The sequence below is a fragment of the Gorilla gorilla genome, chromosome 17 (assembly GCF_029281585.2).
Source record: "Gorilla gorilla gorilla isolate KB3781 chromosome 17, NHGRI_mGorGor1-v2.1_pri, whole genome shotgun sequence".
NCBI lineage: Eukaryota > Metazoa > Chordata > Mammalia > Primates > Hominidae > Gorilla > Gorilla gorilla.
The window spans coordinates 47,888,640-47,908,208 of record NC_073241.2 but is presented as its reverse complement, the minus strand read 5'-3'; the positions used below and the strand labels follow the sequence as shown (position 1 = coordinate 47,908,208).

General features: G+C 33.4%; 1 long non-coding RNA gene across 1 annotated transcript; it reads left to right on the top strand.

Annotated features, from left to right (window-relative positions):
* The first annotated feature begins 202 nt into the window (after window positions 1–202).
* On the top strand, window positions 203–18,477 carry LOC129528356 (uncharacterized). The gene is made up of 3 exons (XR_008673616.2): window positions 203–638; window positions 18,183–18,255; window positions 18,364–18,477. It is a non-coding gene; the product is annotated as an uncharacterized lncRNA (long non-coding RNA).
* The last annotated feature ends 1,092 nt before the right edge of the window (window positions 18,478–19,569 follow it).

Genomic DNA, 19,569 nt, shown 5'->3' with positions numbered 1-19,569 from the left:
GCATGGATGTAAACTAGAATGAAAAACAAAAGTTCCAATTCACCAACTTTTATTGTGTGGATCATGTTTTGCTGTCTTATTTAATAAACTTTGCTTAGCCCCGTGTCACAAAGGTCTCCTGTGTTTTCATCGATAGCACATAATACACAACTGACCAATAAAAGTCAGATCTGAACCCGTTTCTAGAATCTAGGCACTCCCTTTTCACTGATTGGTAATTGGTAAAATGTAAGTTTAGATCTAATATTGTATTTGCTACTGAGTGGAGAGTTCCTGCTTGATAATGAAGACAACACGCAAACAGCTGCCTCAAGAGAGAGAAAGGGAGGTTCCTGACCTGTCAGAAACCAACATAAATCCTGCACTCAAACTGACTTAAGACAGTTTGAGTTTGCTTGCCTCATTAGTTATTAAGCGGTCCTAACTAACAAAGTGACCATTTCTGGAGTAATTTCAGTATAAGAAACATGGAATTTCTAACATCTACCCCTAGACTGCTGTAAGGAATGAATGATAATGTACATAACTTGCTTAGCACAGTGCTCAGCAAATATTGATTCTGTAAAAGTTAGTGTAGTAGGACCGGTAACCAGACTGCAGTGGATGAAGAAAAAAATGGAAGATGAAGAGAGAAACAGGTATGGGTAATATTCCAGGTGTTTTTGCCGGAAAGAGAAATAGAGAAGGGAAGTAGGGCTAGCAGAAGTAAAATTCACAGATAAGGAAATTTTAAGCTGAACTTCTTTTATGCTATTCCATTGAGTTTGTTGACAAAAATGTGTTTTATCATGTTCAGTCAATATCATACTAAATTTGATTTTGGTTGTTTTCCTAACACCTTCAGATTTTTAATTATTATTGCTCTAAGGCTTGCTGAACTTATAAAATTTTATTACTCACTTAGAGAGAATATATGAGAAAAGTAACAGAATGTTTATGAATTAGACCTTTGGATTGAAGAAACTTAAATGAAACTTTCTCTTTCTTTCTAATTAGTAAAATCTCTTTTAGATGTGGCTGCCATTGATCCATGTTTCTCTGATAACTGTTAAGATAAAATTATATTAAGCTGTTATGTATTATTCTTTCAAAATGAAAATGATCATATTAGAATATCATCATTTTATTCTATTTTAATGAGTTCAAAAAAATTAGGGTTTAGGTTAATAAACACTATATAAAATGGTAAAAATTTGTCTAAGTTATAAGGATGATATCATCCTGAACCTTATTTCTTTTGCATAAAGTGTTAATTATCTACAGATCACAGGTTATTTTGCTATTCCTCCCACCATTGCATTATTTGAATTTTCATAATGGACTTTTGTATGTACAATGTCTCCATTCAAAATACTGACTCACTCTTGATGTAACTTGTGACACTAAATTAGAAACTCAAAAATGTTCATTTGAACCAAACTAAATTAATGTTGTGTGCTGCTCCAATTACCAATAAGAAGATGTTTTATCCTATCACTATAATTTTCCAGTGGATGTTGGTAGGGAAAGTGGGAAGTGTCAAAGTATGAACTAATTAAGCAGATCTACAATAACTACATCTTCATCCTCATACCACCAAGAATTATAACAGTATAACTGAAAAATATTGCCATCTACTTTTGAGCACAGTAACAGATCATTGATTCTACTTTCTACAAACCCCTGGTAAATTCTCTAGACTGTATTAAAGATGACTAACATACATATCTCTCATTGCTTACACAGTCTTTTACATAAATAACCCATAGGATCTCACTCAACTCAGTGAAGTAAATAAGACCTTTCAAAGGTGTGAGAAAACTAAGCTTCAGAAACATTTACTGACACCTAAAGTGCAGAGTTACCAAGAAATGAAACTATAATTCAAATGCATCATCCAACTCAAAATTTCATGGCTTTCAGTATACCACACATATATTTATAGACATTATCATATGTATTATTTCTTCTAGCAAGAAATTAAGTGAAATTCCCTCACAAAAATTTTAAGATGGTAAAAATGAGAACACCATAAATTCTTCCAATCAAATCAAGCTTCACATTGATCTTCTGTCTCTCACAGCCAAAGTTGTCCCTTCATAGCCTTGTTTTAAATTTTGATTGTCTATAAGAAAACCACAAACTTCCAAGAGCATTACTCTGACCCCACAGCAGCAGGCATCTTGCAGAGGATATTGACAGAGCATATCCCTCTTTGACCTCAGGTGTCTGGGAACATGAATTGTGACTGCTTACCTCCTGCTAAGCCCCTGAAACCCACTGGGCTTCAACCTTTGCTGTAACCAGCAGGTTGCCCTGCTTGGATTACTCTTTTAATGAACAGAGCCAGATGGTGGCCAGTGAGTTTACTGGACAATAGAAGCTTCCTTTTCCTTGAAATCTGACTTTTTCATAATAGAAATGCTAACTTCTTTTCTGTAACTTCCCAGAAACCCACATTCTTATAATAGTCATTCCCTGAGAAATTTCCAAAAAATGTTTCTCATCCAAAACAACTTTTTATGGGTGTATATTCTCATGTCATTACATACTCTATCTCAATTAGATCATACAAATTTTAAACTCCAGAGGCTGAGGCAGGACTGCACGGTACCGCTTCTCTACTTCCACTAAGCAGCTCTGTCAACTCTACACATATTGCCCTGGTATATTCCTGGATATTTAGTAGACACTCAAAGATCTTGACTGATTGTAGTAGTCACTGTGCAGACTGAGTCAACAGAAGAAGGTCTTCCAAGGAATGTAAAATGTAAGATAGATAGCACAGGTTTAAATACACATTATATACATAATAAGAAATTCAGTAGAGAAGATGCTTTACAAATATACACAGAATATATTAATCTTAAGACATTCATATTATGTTCAAGTAAAGGTTTGATTTTTCTATTGTGAGATTGTAAATGAATCATTTCATTTATAGCTATGTATACCTAGGGGAAAAAAGGGTAATTTTAGCAGGTCTAAGGTAAGCTACATGTGAAAGATAAGAATTTGAGAGAAAAGGAAAATGAGAAACAAACAAGGGTAAGGAATGACATTGTAGCGTCTGAATGAAGGAAAACCTGAGAGACCCAAGTAGGAATGCTGCCTGCTCATCATTAACATGTTCTACATTAAACATTACAAACTTAACATTTTTATAGGTCAAAAATGGCCAAATATTGGCAATTTTGTATAGTTTCTTCTAATAAATACAGTGGTATATTCATCAATTATTCGACAAATATACTTGAAAACCTTCCAATGAACAGAGAATATTGATGCAGGATCCAATAGTTGAATTGATAAGACCATATAAAAAAGATTATCCCAAACCTAAAGAGCAATAAGTTCTTGAGAAGACAAAATTTCTATAGTAAATATTTGGAAATAATGTAAAATATTTTCCCATCAATCCAATTGAAAATTAGATGCATTTCTAAAAGTAAAAAATCACTGCCCAGATTACTAGAGCTAATATGTTTCTTACTTAAAAATTGGACATATAATAATATGAGATAGTAAGTGATATTTAGGTTCAGAAAAATAAATAATTATTGGGCTACTCATTGGATACCATCAAGTTCTCAATTAAGCCTCTACAAAAGTTACTCAAATTATGATGTTTTTATTAATCTATTGAGGATAAAAAGAAAAATTCCATCTGCCACAATGAATGTGTGTGTGTGTGTGTGACAATTGCCTCATTATTTAACTCTATATTATCTGGTTTTAAACACACACATAAAGACATTTAAGGACAATTTTATTCTTATTACTAATTATATTCATTATACCATGTTTCTATAGTTGAGTGAACAAGATACATATTTACCCATTTCTAAATGACTAGATAGATTTTTTACTGTATGGCTTATTTTCACAAGTGTTTTCCTTTCATAACGTTGACCCATAAAGCATGTAGCCTAGTTTTAGAAAACATTCATATTTTCACCCACTAACAACTAGATTTAAATTTAATGTGTATGCATACAATTGGTATTTTTTATTGAGTTAGGAGACATGGAAATTACTGTCACTTCTTCCTTAGCAGCTTCTTACACCCCCTTTTATTTCCTGCTCATTCAAACTTAAGATTTCTAAGCTGGATTTGGATTAAGTTCTTTTAAAAGATGAATGGAGGCCAGGCACGGTGGCTCACGCCTGTAATCCCAGCACTTTGTGGGGCCGAGGAGGGCGGATCACGAGGTCAGGAGATAGAGACCATCCTGGATAACACGGTGAAACCCCATCTCTACTAAAAATACAAAAAAATAGCCGGGAGTGGTGGCAGGCGCCTGTAGTCCCAGCTACTCGGGAGGCTGAGGCAGGAGAACGGCATGAACCCAGGAGGCAGAGTTTGCAGTGAGCCCAGATCGCACCACTGCACTCCAGCCTGGGAGACAGAGCGAGACTCCGTCTCAAAAAAAAAAGATGAATGGAAATAATCAACAGAGAATTTGCCACCTCTGTCTACATCATATATGCCAGGGGGTTCCAGTCTCTGTGTTTCTTTAAAAATATTTTCTAAACTTGTTGATTTTTATCATTCTTAAATTTAAGGATAAGAGCACCATTATAGCCTTTGGATGAAATAGATTTCATGTTGTCAAAAGTCCAACACAGTGATAGTTATAGAATTATTCCCCAAAGACAATGTATTCCTAACTGTAAAAAATAAAAATAAAATTTCGTTTAAAGCTTTAAAAAAAGCTTTTCATTAAAGCATATTGCTATCTTTAAAACAGGCAATTAGGGACTTACAGCTATAGTGGTGGGAAGCTGATTAATCCTTCCCACACACAAAAAATATATATATACTTTTTAATATTCACTTTTGTGTATATTTATTTATTACACATTGTATTATATATTTTGTGTATATAGATATATACACAATATATACATATAGATATATACAATATATACATATTTTATGTATATACAGATATGTACACAAAATATTTTGTGTATATACAGATATATACACAATATTGTGGATATATACACAATATATACATATAGAGAGATATACACAATATTGTGCATATATAGAGATATATACACAATATATACATATAGATATATATACAATATATACATATTTTCTGTATATATAGATATATACACAAAATATAGATAATTATATACACAAAAAATATATATATAAATAAATATATATGCAGAAAAATATACACACACACACAAACTGAACAAATACAATCATGTCAGGGCTCTTAAAATCTATCAAGCCAGATGACAAATTGAGAAGTTTTTTCTTGAAAAACTACTGAAACTTTGGTTAAGAACAATAGCAGTTGGTGGCCTTTTTTGCCTGTGGCTGCTGGCATTCACTTGTCAGCCCCCACCTCAGGTCAGTTACCAAAAGCAAACAAATAGCTTTATCAGGTGGGTCTAACCTAAAAAAGCCTCAGTTTTACTCCCAGAGGGGATGTGGCGTTAACTTGGGAGAGCAGGAAGGAAACTTATGGTTTTGTCAGTTAAAGATGGCAAAGTTGGAAGAAAACAAACTAGGGAAACCTGCAGCTTTACTAGCCTGAAGTTACACTTCTGGATTGGGCAAGCATGGATCAGCCAGAGATTTAATTGGGAGAACCTGAAAGTGAGAAAACATAGAAAGATTATGTAACTCTCCCAGATCCCTTGCTGACTGGAGAACTACTGCATTCATTAGAAAGACTTAAGCAATCTGGGCAGAAGTTAAAAGCTAAAAGAGATTGGAGAACTAGATAACTTTCAATATGCTCCCAAACCCACAACAAGATCAATTGAAAGATAGTAGAAGCTTACTGGCTAGGAATGTTTGAACGTATTATGTTTCCATAATTGACTAACCTCTAAGCTATCCAAACTTGTACTTTCTTGGGTGTTTTTGTTTGTTTGTTTTGTTTTTCTAGACAGGGTCTCAGTCTGTCACCCAGGCTGGAATATAGTGGCTCAATCATGGCTCACTGTCACCTCAACTTCCCAGGCTCAAGTAATTCTCCGATCTCAGTCACCTCAGTAGCTGGGACTACAGGCACACATCACTGAAACCAACTAATTATTTTTTAATGTATTTTCTGTAGAGACAGGCCTTCACTATGTTTCCCAGGCTAGTCTCAGACTCCTGAGCTCAAGCAATCTTCCCACCTCTATCTCCCAAAATACTAGGATTACAGGAATGAGCAACTGTGCTCAGACCAAATTTGGACTTTCTAAGGCAGCCTGGAGTAAAACTTTAAATTTAAATTTAAAAACTGAGCAATTAAAATTTTAAAACTATGAAGCCAGGGTAATAAAATGTGGAAGTATCATTGGATATACCATGGGAGGGAGACAGATTTTGCATTGTAAGTCAATACAAGGTACTAAAAAGAAAAACAGAAAAGAAAAACTTCAGAAAAACAAAACATAATCTAGAGGTGAGATAACATATTACCTAAAACATTCAGTTCTTAACAAAAGAAAATGAGTCATGAAAAAACAAGAAAGTGTGAACCATACTCACTAGAAGTTAACTTTAAGTGGATCCAGATATTGGATTTAGCAGACAAATACATCAAAGCAATTAAACAAAAGTATAATCATAATGAATCAATCAATGGGAATTCACAAAAGAGGAATTAAAACTATAAAAAGAAATAAAAATTCTATAGTTTGCAATTTATATAACTGAAATGAAAGTTTTACTATATGGGCTCAAAAGTGGATTTGAGATGGCAGAAGAGAATTAGCTGAAAGATCAATCAATATAAACTTTCCAATCCAAAGAACAAAAAGGGAAAAAAAATTTTAATGAGCAGAACCATAGAGTATTCTGAAGAAAGGTCAAAATAGATCTCACAAAAATGGTAAGAAATCATAGCCCAAAACTTTCTAAATTAGATGAAAATCACATATATCTAAAGATCCAAGAGTCTAGTGAACTCTGGGTAAAATAAACACAGATATCCAAGCCTAGGCATATCTTAGTGAAACTACTGAAAAACAAATCAACTTATAATGAATGGAGAACAACAATATGATTAAGAGCTGATTTCTCAACAGAAAAAAATAGAGGCTTAAAGGAATTGGAATGACATAATCAATCTTCCAAAAGGAAGAATTAAAAAAAACACTGTCAACCAAGAATTCTATATATAACAAAACTATCCTTTAAAAAAAGAACGTGAAAAAAGACAGAACAAAAGTGAAATAATTTGCTGATAAAAGATGTATCTTATAAGAAATTCTAAAGGAATTGTTTCAGGCTGAAAAAAAAATACCATATGATAACTTGAATGCAGAAGAAGGAATGAAGAGCACCGGAAATTGTATCTATGGATAAATATTAAATAAAGTATATTTTTTCATTAATTATTTTGATTTTTTAAATAGATAAAAATGTTTAAAGTCAAAATTATAACAATGTATTGTTGGGTTTATAATATAATTAACATAATATATATAAAAATAGTAGAACAAAGGAAGGGAAAGGAAATAAGCTATAGTAAATAGTTAATATATCTTACTAAAATAAGCCAGTGTTTACCTAAAGGAGATTACAAAAAATAAAAATGCATATTATAAACTTTAGGGGAATTATTTTTTAATTAAAAATATATAGATAAAAATTCCAAAGTGTAATGGAACCTTAAATATTCTTTATTTAACACAAAGAAGATGGTAGAGAAGGAACAGAATAACAAAAAGCGACATGAAACGTATAGAAAACAAATATCAAAGTGACATATATAAATGTAACCAAACAACAATTACATTAAATGTGAATGGACTAAACATTTCAATCAAAAGGCAGAGATTGACAAACTGGATTTGAAAACTAAGATCTAACTATATGCTATATATAAGAGGCATTCTTTAGATTCAAAGACACAAATAGGTCCAAAATGAAGAAGCCGAAAAAAGAAGGATCTTTCATAATCATAAAAGGGTTACTATATACATTAGGAAGATATAATAATTATAAATGTGTATGCACCTAACAATGGAGCCTACAAATATATAAAGCAGAAAAATAAGAGAACTAAATGGAGAAATAGACAACAACTATAGCTACAGGTTTTAGTAATTTCAAAAACTGATAGAACAACTAAGCAGAAAATCAAGAATATAGAAGACTACCAACCTATTCGACCTAACTGAAATGAACAGAATATTTTACCCCAAAATGGAAGAATATTCTTTCTTTTTAAATGCACATGAAACATTCTCAAAAATAGACTATGTCTTAGTCCATAATCAAAATACTGAAATTATACAAAATATGTATTCCGAATTCAATTTATTTAAATTAGAAATCAACAAAAGAGGGAAACACAGCAAATTCTCACATATTTGGAAAATAAAGAACACACTTTTAAGTAGCAAATAGGTCAAAGAAGATATCAAAATTAAATTTTAAACTATAAAATTAATGAAAATACTGTACAACATATCCAAATTCATTGAATAGAGTATCTAAAGAAAACTTACTACTTTATATGTTTATATTAGAAAGGAAGAAAGATCTAAAAAAATCTAAATTTCCACTTCAGAAAGCCAAAAAAAGAAGAACAAGTGATGCACAAAGTAAATAGAGGGAAGAAAATAAAATTGGAGTGGAAAACAATGAAATAGAAAACAGAAAAACAATAGAGGAAATTAATCAAACCAAAAGTTGGCTGTTTGAAAAGTTCAACAAAATTGATAAACCTTAACTAGATTGAAAAAAAAAAAAAAGAAAGAAAAGACAAAAGACAAAATTACCAAAAGAAAAAAAGGGCCATCCCTAAAACCCTAAATAAATTAAAAGTATTTTAAGGGACTATTATGAACAACTTTATGCCAACAAACTATTCAACTTAGATGAAATGAGCAAATTTTTATGGGGGTTATCAAAACGATATCAAAAGGAAATGGAAGCTGGGCACAGTGACTCACGCCTGTAATCCCAATGCTTTGGGAGGCCGAGGCAGGTGGATCACCTGAGGCCAAGAGCTCAAGACCAGCCTGGCCAATATGGCAAAACCCCATCTCTACTGAAAATACAAAAAAAAAATTAGCTGGGCATGGTGGTGGGCACCTGTAATCCCAGCTAGTCAGGAGGCTGGGGCAGGAAAATCGCTTGAACCTGAGAGGTAGAGGCTGCAGTGAGCCGAGATTATGCCATTGCACTCTAGCCTGGGCAAAAAGAAGGAAACTCTGTCTCAAAAAAAAAAAAAAAAGAAAGGAAATGGAAAACACACACAGATGTATATCAAGTAAAGAAATTAAATAAGTAATTTTAAAATTTCCCAGAAAGAAAAGCCCTGACCCAGACTGATTCCCTACCAAATATTTAAGGAAAAAATATTACCAACCCTAAACAAATGCTTTCAGAAATTAGGAAAAGAGAAAAAATTTTCTAACTTATTTATTGAGCCAGTATTTCCATGATAACAAAACTAAAGACTTTCTTAATTTTTATTTTTTAATTGACACATATTTATTGTACATATTTCTGTGGTACATGTGATATTTTGATTCATGTGTACAGCGTAATTGACATATTAGTCACCTTTTGACAAAGATGCCTTTATGAAAAATCAGTTGGCTGTAATTGCATGGATTTATTTCTGGATTCTCTATTCTGTCCCATTGTTCTATGTGTCTGTATTTGTGCCAATACTATATGTTACTACTCTAGCTTTATAGTATATTTTGAAATAAGGTATTGCAATGCTTCCAGCTTTGTTTCTTTTTGCTCAGGATTGCTCTGGCTATTTGGGGTCTTTTGTGGTTCTATATAAATTCAGGGGTTTTTCTCTATTTCTGTGAAGAATGTCATTGGCATTTTCATAGAAATTGCATTAAATCTATAGACCACTTTTGGTAGTAGAGAAAGACTTTTTTAAAATAAAAATTACAAACCAATGTCTCTCATAAATACAGACACAAAAATCCTTTATAAAATATTAGCAGAACAAATCCAGAAATATATGAAACAGAACACATACCTTGACCAAGTTCTCCTAGGAGTTCTCCCAGGAATGCAAGTTTGGTTTAACATCTGAAAATTAATTAGTGTGATGTACCATATTAATATTAATAGATATGAGGACAAAAGCCCCATGATCTCTCAATCAATTCAGAAAAGACATATGACAAAATCCAACATCGTTTCAAGATAAAAACACTCAATAAACTAAGAACAGAAAGGAAATTCTTCAACATGACAAAGGAAATCTATGAAAAACTTATAGCTAACATCGTACTTAATGGTGAAAGAAGGTTGGAAACGAGGCCACATTGTCTGCTCTCATCATGTTGCAAATAACATGATTGTATAGGTAGACAACCCTAAGGAATCTACAATTTTAAAAACTTCTATAAATAATAAGTTTGGAAGATCACAGAATACAATATCAATGCACAAAAAGCAGTTGAATGTCTGCATACAAGCAATGAAGATGCAATTAAGGAAGCAATTACATTTGCATGTCATCAGAAAATGAAGTATTTAGTAAAAAAGTTAACAGAAGATTAAGACAAACCTCTGAAAACTATAAAACAGTTTTTTCACAGAGCAAAATTTAAGATCATCTTAAAAAATGGAGAACTAGTCCATATTCAAGGATTAGAAGACTAGATATTGTTTAAAAGGTACTTTTCTAAAGAACAGCAGGATACTCATGTACAAAATAAAAGAACTCGCACTGTTACCTCACATTATATCCTTTCCTCACACACCCCCACACACCACAGACCAAAGTAACACAAAATAAATTGTAGGCCTAAATGTAAGGACTAAGTTATAAAACTTGTGAAAGAACACAGTCTTAGGTAAACAAAAATATCTTTAATAAGACATCAAAAACATGATCCATGGCAGAAAGAATTAAAATTTGAAACAAATTGGACCTTATCAAAATTTAAAACTCAATCTTCGAATGACATCATTAAGAAAATGAAAACATAAGCTACAGGACAGGAGAAAATAATTGTAAATCATATATCTGAAAGAATATAAGGAAAAACAAAAGCTCTTACAATTCAATAACAAGAAAATCACTTAGTTAAAAAACAAACGGGCAAAAGATTGGAATAGACATTCACCAAAGAAGATATGTGGATAGCTAATAAACACATGAAAAGATACTCATCATCATTAGTTATTGCACAAAAAATTAGAATCATGAACATATACCATTGTACACACACAGTAGAATATCTCTAATCAGAAACACTGGCAATATCAAGTGTTGGCAATGATGCTGAAAAACTGAAACTCTCATACATTGCTGGTGAAAATACAAAATGGTACAGCCTCTTTAAAAAACAGTTTGGTGGTTTCTTTTAAAAGTGTAAAGCATAAATATGTCATATAACACAACAATTTCAATCCTAAGTCTCTAGCCAAAAGAAATAAAAGCATTTGTCCCTAAAGACTTCTACATGAATATTCATAGCCTAGGTATTCATAATAGCCAAAAACTGGAAACAATCCGAATGTCTATCAACTGGTATGTACATAGGTAAAATGGAATTATACTAACAATAAAAAGTAACAAACTACTGCTATGTGCTGCAGTATGGATAAACCTTGAAAGAGATCCTAAAAACTAGATATTGTATGATTTTATTTAAATCATTAATTTAAGGGTTTTGTTTAAAAAAAAAAGTTCAGAGAAACCAAAAGTACATCAGTGGTTGCCTGGGGTTGGGGGTGGGAGCAGTGATTGATTGCAAATGGACACAAGGGAAGTTTTGAGAGTGATAGACTGTCCTAAAACTGGATTCAAATTTGGTTTGTTTACGGTGATTGGATTCTATAGTAAAGAAATTATACTTTAATAGAGCTGTTTACAAAACTATTTGTCAACTGAGGCCGGGCACAGTGGCTCACGCCTTTAATCCTAGCACTTTGGGAGGCCGAGGCGGGTGGATTGCCTGAGCTCAGGAGTTCAAGACCAGCTTGGGCAACATGGTGAAACCCTGTCTCTGAAAAAAATCTACCAGAAGAAGAAGAAATAAAAACTGTTTCTGTAAATGTATTTAATATTATCACAAAATATTATCACAATTCAATACTTATTGAAGATCATTATTAACCAGATATGTACCTTACTACTTAGAGCAGGAGGCTTGGCTATTACATAGTTTTACTATAACATAAACTATGTAGTAAACTATGAGTAGTATAATATAGTAGAGAAAATTGAAGTCCTAGAAGATAGAGGTAATGCATCTTGTCTTGGAACTAACTCTGAGGAACACATAGGAAAGGTATATGATAGTCAAAAATGTTTCCCTAGTCATCACCATTATATTTCCATTGACCCCTAAAGTATTTTAAGCAAATGACAATGAAACTTTGGATTACTTTCTTATGTTCCTGATGAGTAACAGAGTGAAGCAAAATGTCATCCCAGTGGCCCCAGGAGAAAAATGCACCTATGGCCACTTTGCTGCTTTGAGTCTTGCTGCCACTGATTTGTTCTAGAACTCTTTCCATCTAAACCACTCATCACTCTCAACCCAAGTAGCAACTTTACAGCCATTTTAGGGTGCTGAGACTTGGGGGTTTTTGCTACCAGAGTATAACCTAGCTAAGCCTAACGATACACTCTCTCCATAAAGAGACTATAAATATATTCTTTTTTGCTACTGAGCCTATTCTAAAGGACCTACCCAGAATAAACTGTGAACAGCTGCCAAGTCAGTCATGTCTTCCAAATAAACTCTGGCGATCAATGGAGCTGTAAATGTCATCACTAAATTACCTCCACTCCAACACCAGAATTATAATCCCCAGCTCAGAAAGTGAAAGATCAGACTATAGTGAGGGACTATGATTTGGACACAGCTCTCTGGATTTCTCAATGAATAGCTTATATTTGTTCCAGCTACTTTGCCTAAAATCCTCTTCCTCAGTCCTCAAACATCTCTCCAATCAGTGAAAGCCTTGCAAAAGGTTTTTATCTTTTCTGTTTTTCAATCTTAATTGAAAGAGAACTCACAGAGAAGTAGGAGTATATTTTCTGGGTTTTGCAAGGGCTGCTTTCACCACCATAAAATGAAAACTTTTATCATTCTTACATACACTTTACACAATTTAACATAGAATCAACAGAAATCCAAAATACTAAACTTGGAGCCAGAGATATTCACAGTTAATGAAATTAAAGAGTATGACAACTAAGAATTACTTTCTCATTTGTGCTCATTTAGACAAACCTGTTCAATATGGAGTAGGCATTTCTTCGTGGTTTTGGCACTAAATGATTTTAAGAGCTTTGTGTATTAATAATGAAAAAATCTCTTTTCTGTTACTTCATTACTAAAACTCTCTTTTTGTTTTGTTTTTTTCAAATCTACCTAAACCTAGCAAGTAACAGACTCTATATACTGACGATGAATGAAACCCATCTCAGTGAAGGTCACGTTTAGAATGAAAACATTCAATTGTTGAATGTTTCTTTCCTCTGAAAATACTGTAGAAGAATTTCAACATTACAGTTTGAATGACAATCATTATTCTACTTTGCAAATTACATAAAATTTCTGTAGAATGACAACCAAGGTCAACAGCTTCTTTGCACAATCCAAGAATAAAAATTAAACCCTAACATTATAGCATTTTAGACAGAAGGAAAACATAAAAAGCTTTCTGTAATGTGTTTTAAGTTTTAAAAAACTTTATATTTATAAACTATAAAAACTCAACAAATTTTGAGACATCCAGCTGTTTCTTGAAGGGAATTCAACATATTTCCTTGAGGATTTTGTATTATATGAAAGCATTACTTCCTGTTTCTTCATAAAATCTAGGAAAATCTAATTCCAATTGGAAACTCTTCTTCATTTCACTACCACTCAAAAAGAAATGATGACTTCTGAAATTGTGTTTGGTTTTATTTACATTAATCAACAATGATCCTAAGTAAGTTCTTGCTCTTCTAAAGTTTATACTGTATTTCACATACTATTTTTCTTCTCTCATGTAATAAATATTTATACCTAATTTATTTTTACATTATGTTATACCCTTTTCCTACCATTTAGGAATCCACCTTATCATTATTAGAAGAGCTTCTTTTCTCAACCACCTCTATTATAGACTCCAATCAACACATTTATTTATCAGATTTCTTTTTAGCCTCCCTTGACCAAGAACAACAATGTTTTAAGTAAAATAACCCTTTTTTATTAATGTTGTGATGACCAAGTAATGTTCAGCTTGAATATCATAAGTTATCTTATATTACACACATCTTGTATTTGATAATCGAGACTCAAGTTTAGCACCTTTTTTATAATTGGTTAAACAAGAAACAACTGGCAAAATCGCTAATTAGAACACTGATTTTTGGAATTAGCTATAGGAAATAGAGAATCTCCATGTCTTCAGCCCTTCTCTCAACCTTTCTGTATTTCCACATGCCTGTCCCTTTTTAGTCCTGTCTGATGATTAATTATAATAGCCCAATAAAGAAATGGCAGATTGCATTAGGTTATACAGAACCAAAGAGGTCTGGAAAAAACAGAGCATGATCCATACCTACACGAGTTCTCAGATGATATCACATATTGCCAAGAAATATTACTACATTAATACCACAACAACATAAAAATTATCAGTAAAAGCCACTAATAGCAAAAATCCAAACCTAAGGCTTATTCATGTGTGGGGTGTGGATGTGTGTGCATGTATGTGTGTGTGCATGCGTGTGTGTCTGTGTGTTTCTATGTAGAAGAGAGACATGCGAGAGGTCAAAAATAGAGAAACAAGAAAGAAAAGGATAAAAGATAGATGATAGAAAGCCAAAGACCATTTCCCTTGTTCAGAACTGATCTCCTCCCGTGGAACCAGAGAGCTTTTGAGACTGGAAAATATGGGAAAATAGACATTTTACAATGAGGCCCTGTCACCTCCAGAAGTGTTTTGATAATGAAGAGAGCTCCAGCACTGCTGTAATCCCCATCCTGGGCAGCTTTCATCTCCCTGCTAAGACTGCATGGTCTCGGGTTATTTTTAGTGGTCTGCTTCCTTCTTTAACTTAATTTTGTGGTGATACGTATATAAAGGTTATATAGATGATCAAAGGAAGAGATCTTTAAAAGGCTGAAACCCTGCTAAGCATAAACAAAAAGAATTTTTGTCAGTATCCGTGGTAGTTCTCTGTGACTTTAAAAAAAAATAGCAGCAGCTAAGACATACATTTCAAGCGATGAGAAGCAGGTTTGCAACTGAACTGCCTTGATCAACTTCTAAATTAATATTTTATGTGACAGGGAAGTATGCTCTCTTCTCCAGCCCAATCTGGGAACTTATTACTAGCTTTCCCCATGAGACCAGCTGGAAGCTCAGGCATGAAGGTAGAGGAATTGTCCCTGGCTATTGTCTATCAAAGCCTCCTCTTATAGCAGTAGCTGTAAACCGGCAGATGTGGAGCAAAATAAATCCAATTCAGATTTTCTTCCCTAACCTATATATCCCTCTAAGGGAAATGGCCTGCATATCAGTAAAACCAAGCTGGAAAAATGTCCTATTGTTTCATCAGCCTCCAGTTAATAAACAAGATTTTAAAAAATCATTTTCACCAACACAACCCTGCACTGTCCCAAGGGACCTGCCCTGAAGGACCTTCAAAAGGTGACTGTAAGAGTGAGTTTCTACCTTTGGGCTGAAATGTGGTGAATGGGCCAGTGTCTTTGGAAGGCTCCATTCTAAGCAGCACCTTGCACACCACAGGCTGCACAGATGGCATTCCTCTGCCACTCTTCTCAAACCTACAGGCCTCAAACCTCTCTTCTTCCCCAGAAGCTCTGAGTGCCTGACCAGAGGTTACTTAGGTCCACTGGATAGTTCCTTATGGAGATAAAAAATAAAAGAGAAAATACAAAGGGGAAAAGTGGCAGAATTGGAAAACTCATTTGTTTCCTCAAACCTCAAAGCATGACCTCCCAGAAAGAGGTTGAGTTGAGAAAATAATAACAAAGAAAATTTTACTGGAAATGAGGGTGGGTAGGGGACAGAGAAAGGAAGCTCAGTCTAAAAAAGAATCTATCTAGCACCTTTTCAAATAATTCTATAAATGTCCTTCCAGAATGACTAAACCGGAAAGGAAATGTCTCCCCGACCCCTTGCTGGTTAATATTTAATGTTTGTTTAACACCCTGCACAAGCTTTCTGCTGTTCTGTAACATTTGAGAAAGGAATTACACACTGATCATAATATATTGTTTAAATTATATGCATACCTAAAGTTTTCAGTTATAACTAAAATAGAAAATGTGATTGAGAATTTTTTTAATTGCTAGAAGATAGATTACACAGGTGCATTCATCACTGCATTAGGCTTTTTTGTTGTTGTTGTCGTTTTTACTATAGCATAGCACTTTCACAGATGGAGGCTCAGGAAAGGCCTTCTAATGTGACAGTTTTCAGGCAATAAAATGGGAGTCTTCCAGAAGAGACATTCTTGCATATTAAAGACTGTGCACGTGTCAGGGCAGCCGGTACATGGAAAATCTCTGAACCTTCCACTCAATTCTGCTGTGAACCTAAAACTGCTCTGAAAAAAAATAAAAAATAAAAAAATAAAAAACTCTTTAAAAAATGGCAGCAACCTTTTGGGAGATACACAAAACAGATGAATAAATGGATATTAACTTTGCAAACTAGAAAAAGCTGAATCCTAAATTGTCAATGGAGGAATACTCAGGGCAGTGAATTGCTCTGTATAGTACTCCAATGGTGGCTACATTTGTCCAAACCTATAGAATGTACACTAACAGTTAATCAAAGAACCAGATGGAACATAACAGGGAAGATAGAAACACGTAATTACAAAACACATCCAAAAAGTGGGTAAATGACTAAGAAGAGAAGGAGAAACAAGACTGTAGTTGATGAAGACGTGAGAAAGTAAAAGTATTTGAAAATAACTTTGATTTAAAAGGAGAAAAAATGTAAGAGATTACAAAGTCAGAAACTAAAATGTAAGCAAACTAAATTCTACATGGAAAAAGGGTTATGACTGTTTTTACAGTTGATTTTTTAACCAATTATGACACCACGTGCCCTTTGTAAAAAATTTAGAAAATGCATCAAACTAAATAGAAGTAATAGTATCCATAATCCCACAATTCAAAACCAAATATAATAAATATTCAAATGCATTTCTTTCTATATTTTAAACACATTTATATAGTTATGAAATGATGACATTGACAATTTAAATTCTGTTATTATCCCTTAACACAATCACGTGAATCATTTCCCATGTTATTAGAAATGCTATGCAAATGTTTTTAATTATTATATAATATTTATTGTACAGATATACCATGTTTTATCATCCTTTTTCCATTTGGCGGTATTTATACAGTTTTTCACTATTATAAGTTGTGCTGCAAACAGCATTTAAGCATCAGTTTTTTAATCTATATTTTAAGTTCTTTCCTTAGGATGGATTTTCTTAAACCATAATATTGCATCAAAGGGCTTCATTGTCAAAGCTATTGGTACATATTACTAAATTGCGTAAGTTTCTAAGATATGCTATCAGAGCCAATGGCAAATCTTCACTCTAGCACCAATTATTATCATTTTTTATTTTCTGAATATGTAATTTTAAAAAAAGCTTTCATTCTTATTTTATTTTATATTCTCTATTAGAAAGCATGAATGTTTTCTCTCCAGCTGTGTTTTCTTATCTGGTTCCCTCCAGTATTTTGTAAACTGTAGGTTTACTTCGCCAATTAATTTTAACAGATTTGTAGTTTTCCTTATGGGAAACCATAAATTTCCTGGTTTTACCATTATGTTGAGAGGGAAAACAACATTATGTCAATTTTGCAAAGAATTTCTAGATGATGCTAGCTTAAAAATATATGGAATTTTTTATGACCTGAAGGTTATAATAGATAAAATGACGTTCAAGCCAGAGCTAAATATTTAATAAGGAGAAAGATTTTCAGAAATTTCACCCTTTGATGCTACCCAGGGTGGTGTCACAAAGTAACCAGAACCAAAGATTAATTGAAGCACATCTATAAAGAACTATTGTTGTAAAATAATTACTACCCTACGTTAAATAATCCAGAAATTTGAAATTTCATCACTAGAGTAGCCTAGGGATCCCTCTCTGAAAATGTAAATAATGCTAGTAGAAGTAGCACATGTAATAAAAGTGTGTGTGATTTGTAAGAGCTGCCTTTCTTCTCATGAGAAAAATCAAGCATGTGGGAAGCATTGGATCCCTGATGGGAGCATGAAAGGCACCAAACCTAGGCATATCACAGGTAAGAGGCAAATCTCCCTCCGGCAAGCATTTTACTGATTTTTCCTCCTAACTCATAAGCTCCCCTTCTCTCCTTTTCCATCATGGTAATCCACTCTTTCTTCTTTAGGAGACCTGGGCCCTGGTCCCAATTCTTGCAGGAACAGAAAGAAAAGCTTAACGATGCCACCTCTCCCCCAGGCCTCAGGTTCCTATAAATTAAAGATTTGAATAAAATGACCACTTTAAAGTTCTGTAATTTATAAGTGTTGAGGTTTTAATGGTGCTTTGAGGGAAAATAGCAAAATGTTCTATCAACTGTATTGGTTTTGCTTGAAGGCATAATGTTCACTTTCAATACTTTCTCTTTATGACGATGGAAAATTCTTAAGTGTATTACTGTCTAATCCAAAGCAAAAATGAAAAGGTGCTGAAATCTGGCTTTTAACTCTGATATATTGATTTGTTATTTTAAGACTTATGAGACCAAATAAATGTATATTTTCCTGTTTAAAAAAATATATTTTCTCAGTCTAGTTATGTAGCAAATTGTTAGCCCCACTAACAGAACTGTAAAGGGGATTTTCTTAAAGAAACCATAAAACAATGGCACAAGTTAGTGGGGAGGGAGAGATATAAATAGAGCACAGAGGATTTTTAGGGCAGTGAAATTGCTCTGTATGGTTCTATAATGGTGGATATATTTGTTCAAACCCATAGAATGTACAACACCAAGAGTAAACCCTAAGGGAAACTGTGGGTGATGACAGTGTGTCGATGTACATTCATCAGTTGTAACAAATGTACCACCCTGGTGAAGTGCTGACAATGGGGAAGATTATGCATGTATTGGGAAAGGGGGTATATGGCAAACCTCTGTACCTTCCACTTAATTTTGCTGTGAACCTAAAACTGCTCTTAAAAATAAAATCTATTAAAAAAAAACCATAGCAGCAACATTTTGGGAGATGCAAATCAGAGGAATGAATCAATATTAACTTTCCAAACTGGAAAAATCTAATCCTAAATTGTCAATGGAGAAAGCTGAACAGAATCCTAATTCACAAACCAGAATCTTCAAATGTCTCAGAAATCAGCAGCAGCAGAAAATTCCAGTATTGGAAGTGAAGATACAGCTGAAAATGGCAACAAATTTCAAAGTTTGATTAGAAAGCCTCGAATGAGCTCCCCTTCTTTGTTAAACTGAGCGATTACCTCTCCCTAATCCCTAGGGAAAGACAAAACAGAAGGATTCTGGATGAGGACACTGCATACAGTTGAAGTCAGTGGTATCATACTAAAGGAGGATTAAAACTGAGCATTTACACTGTTGGTG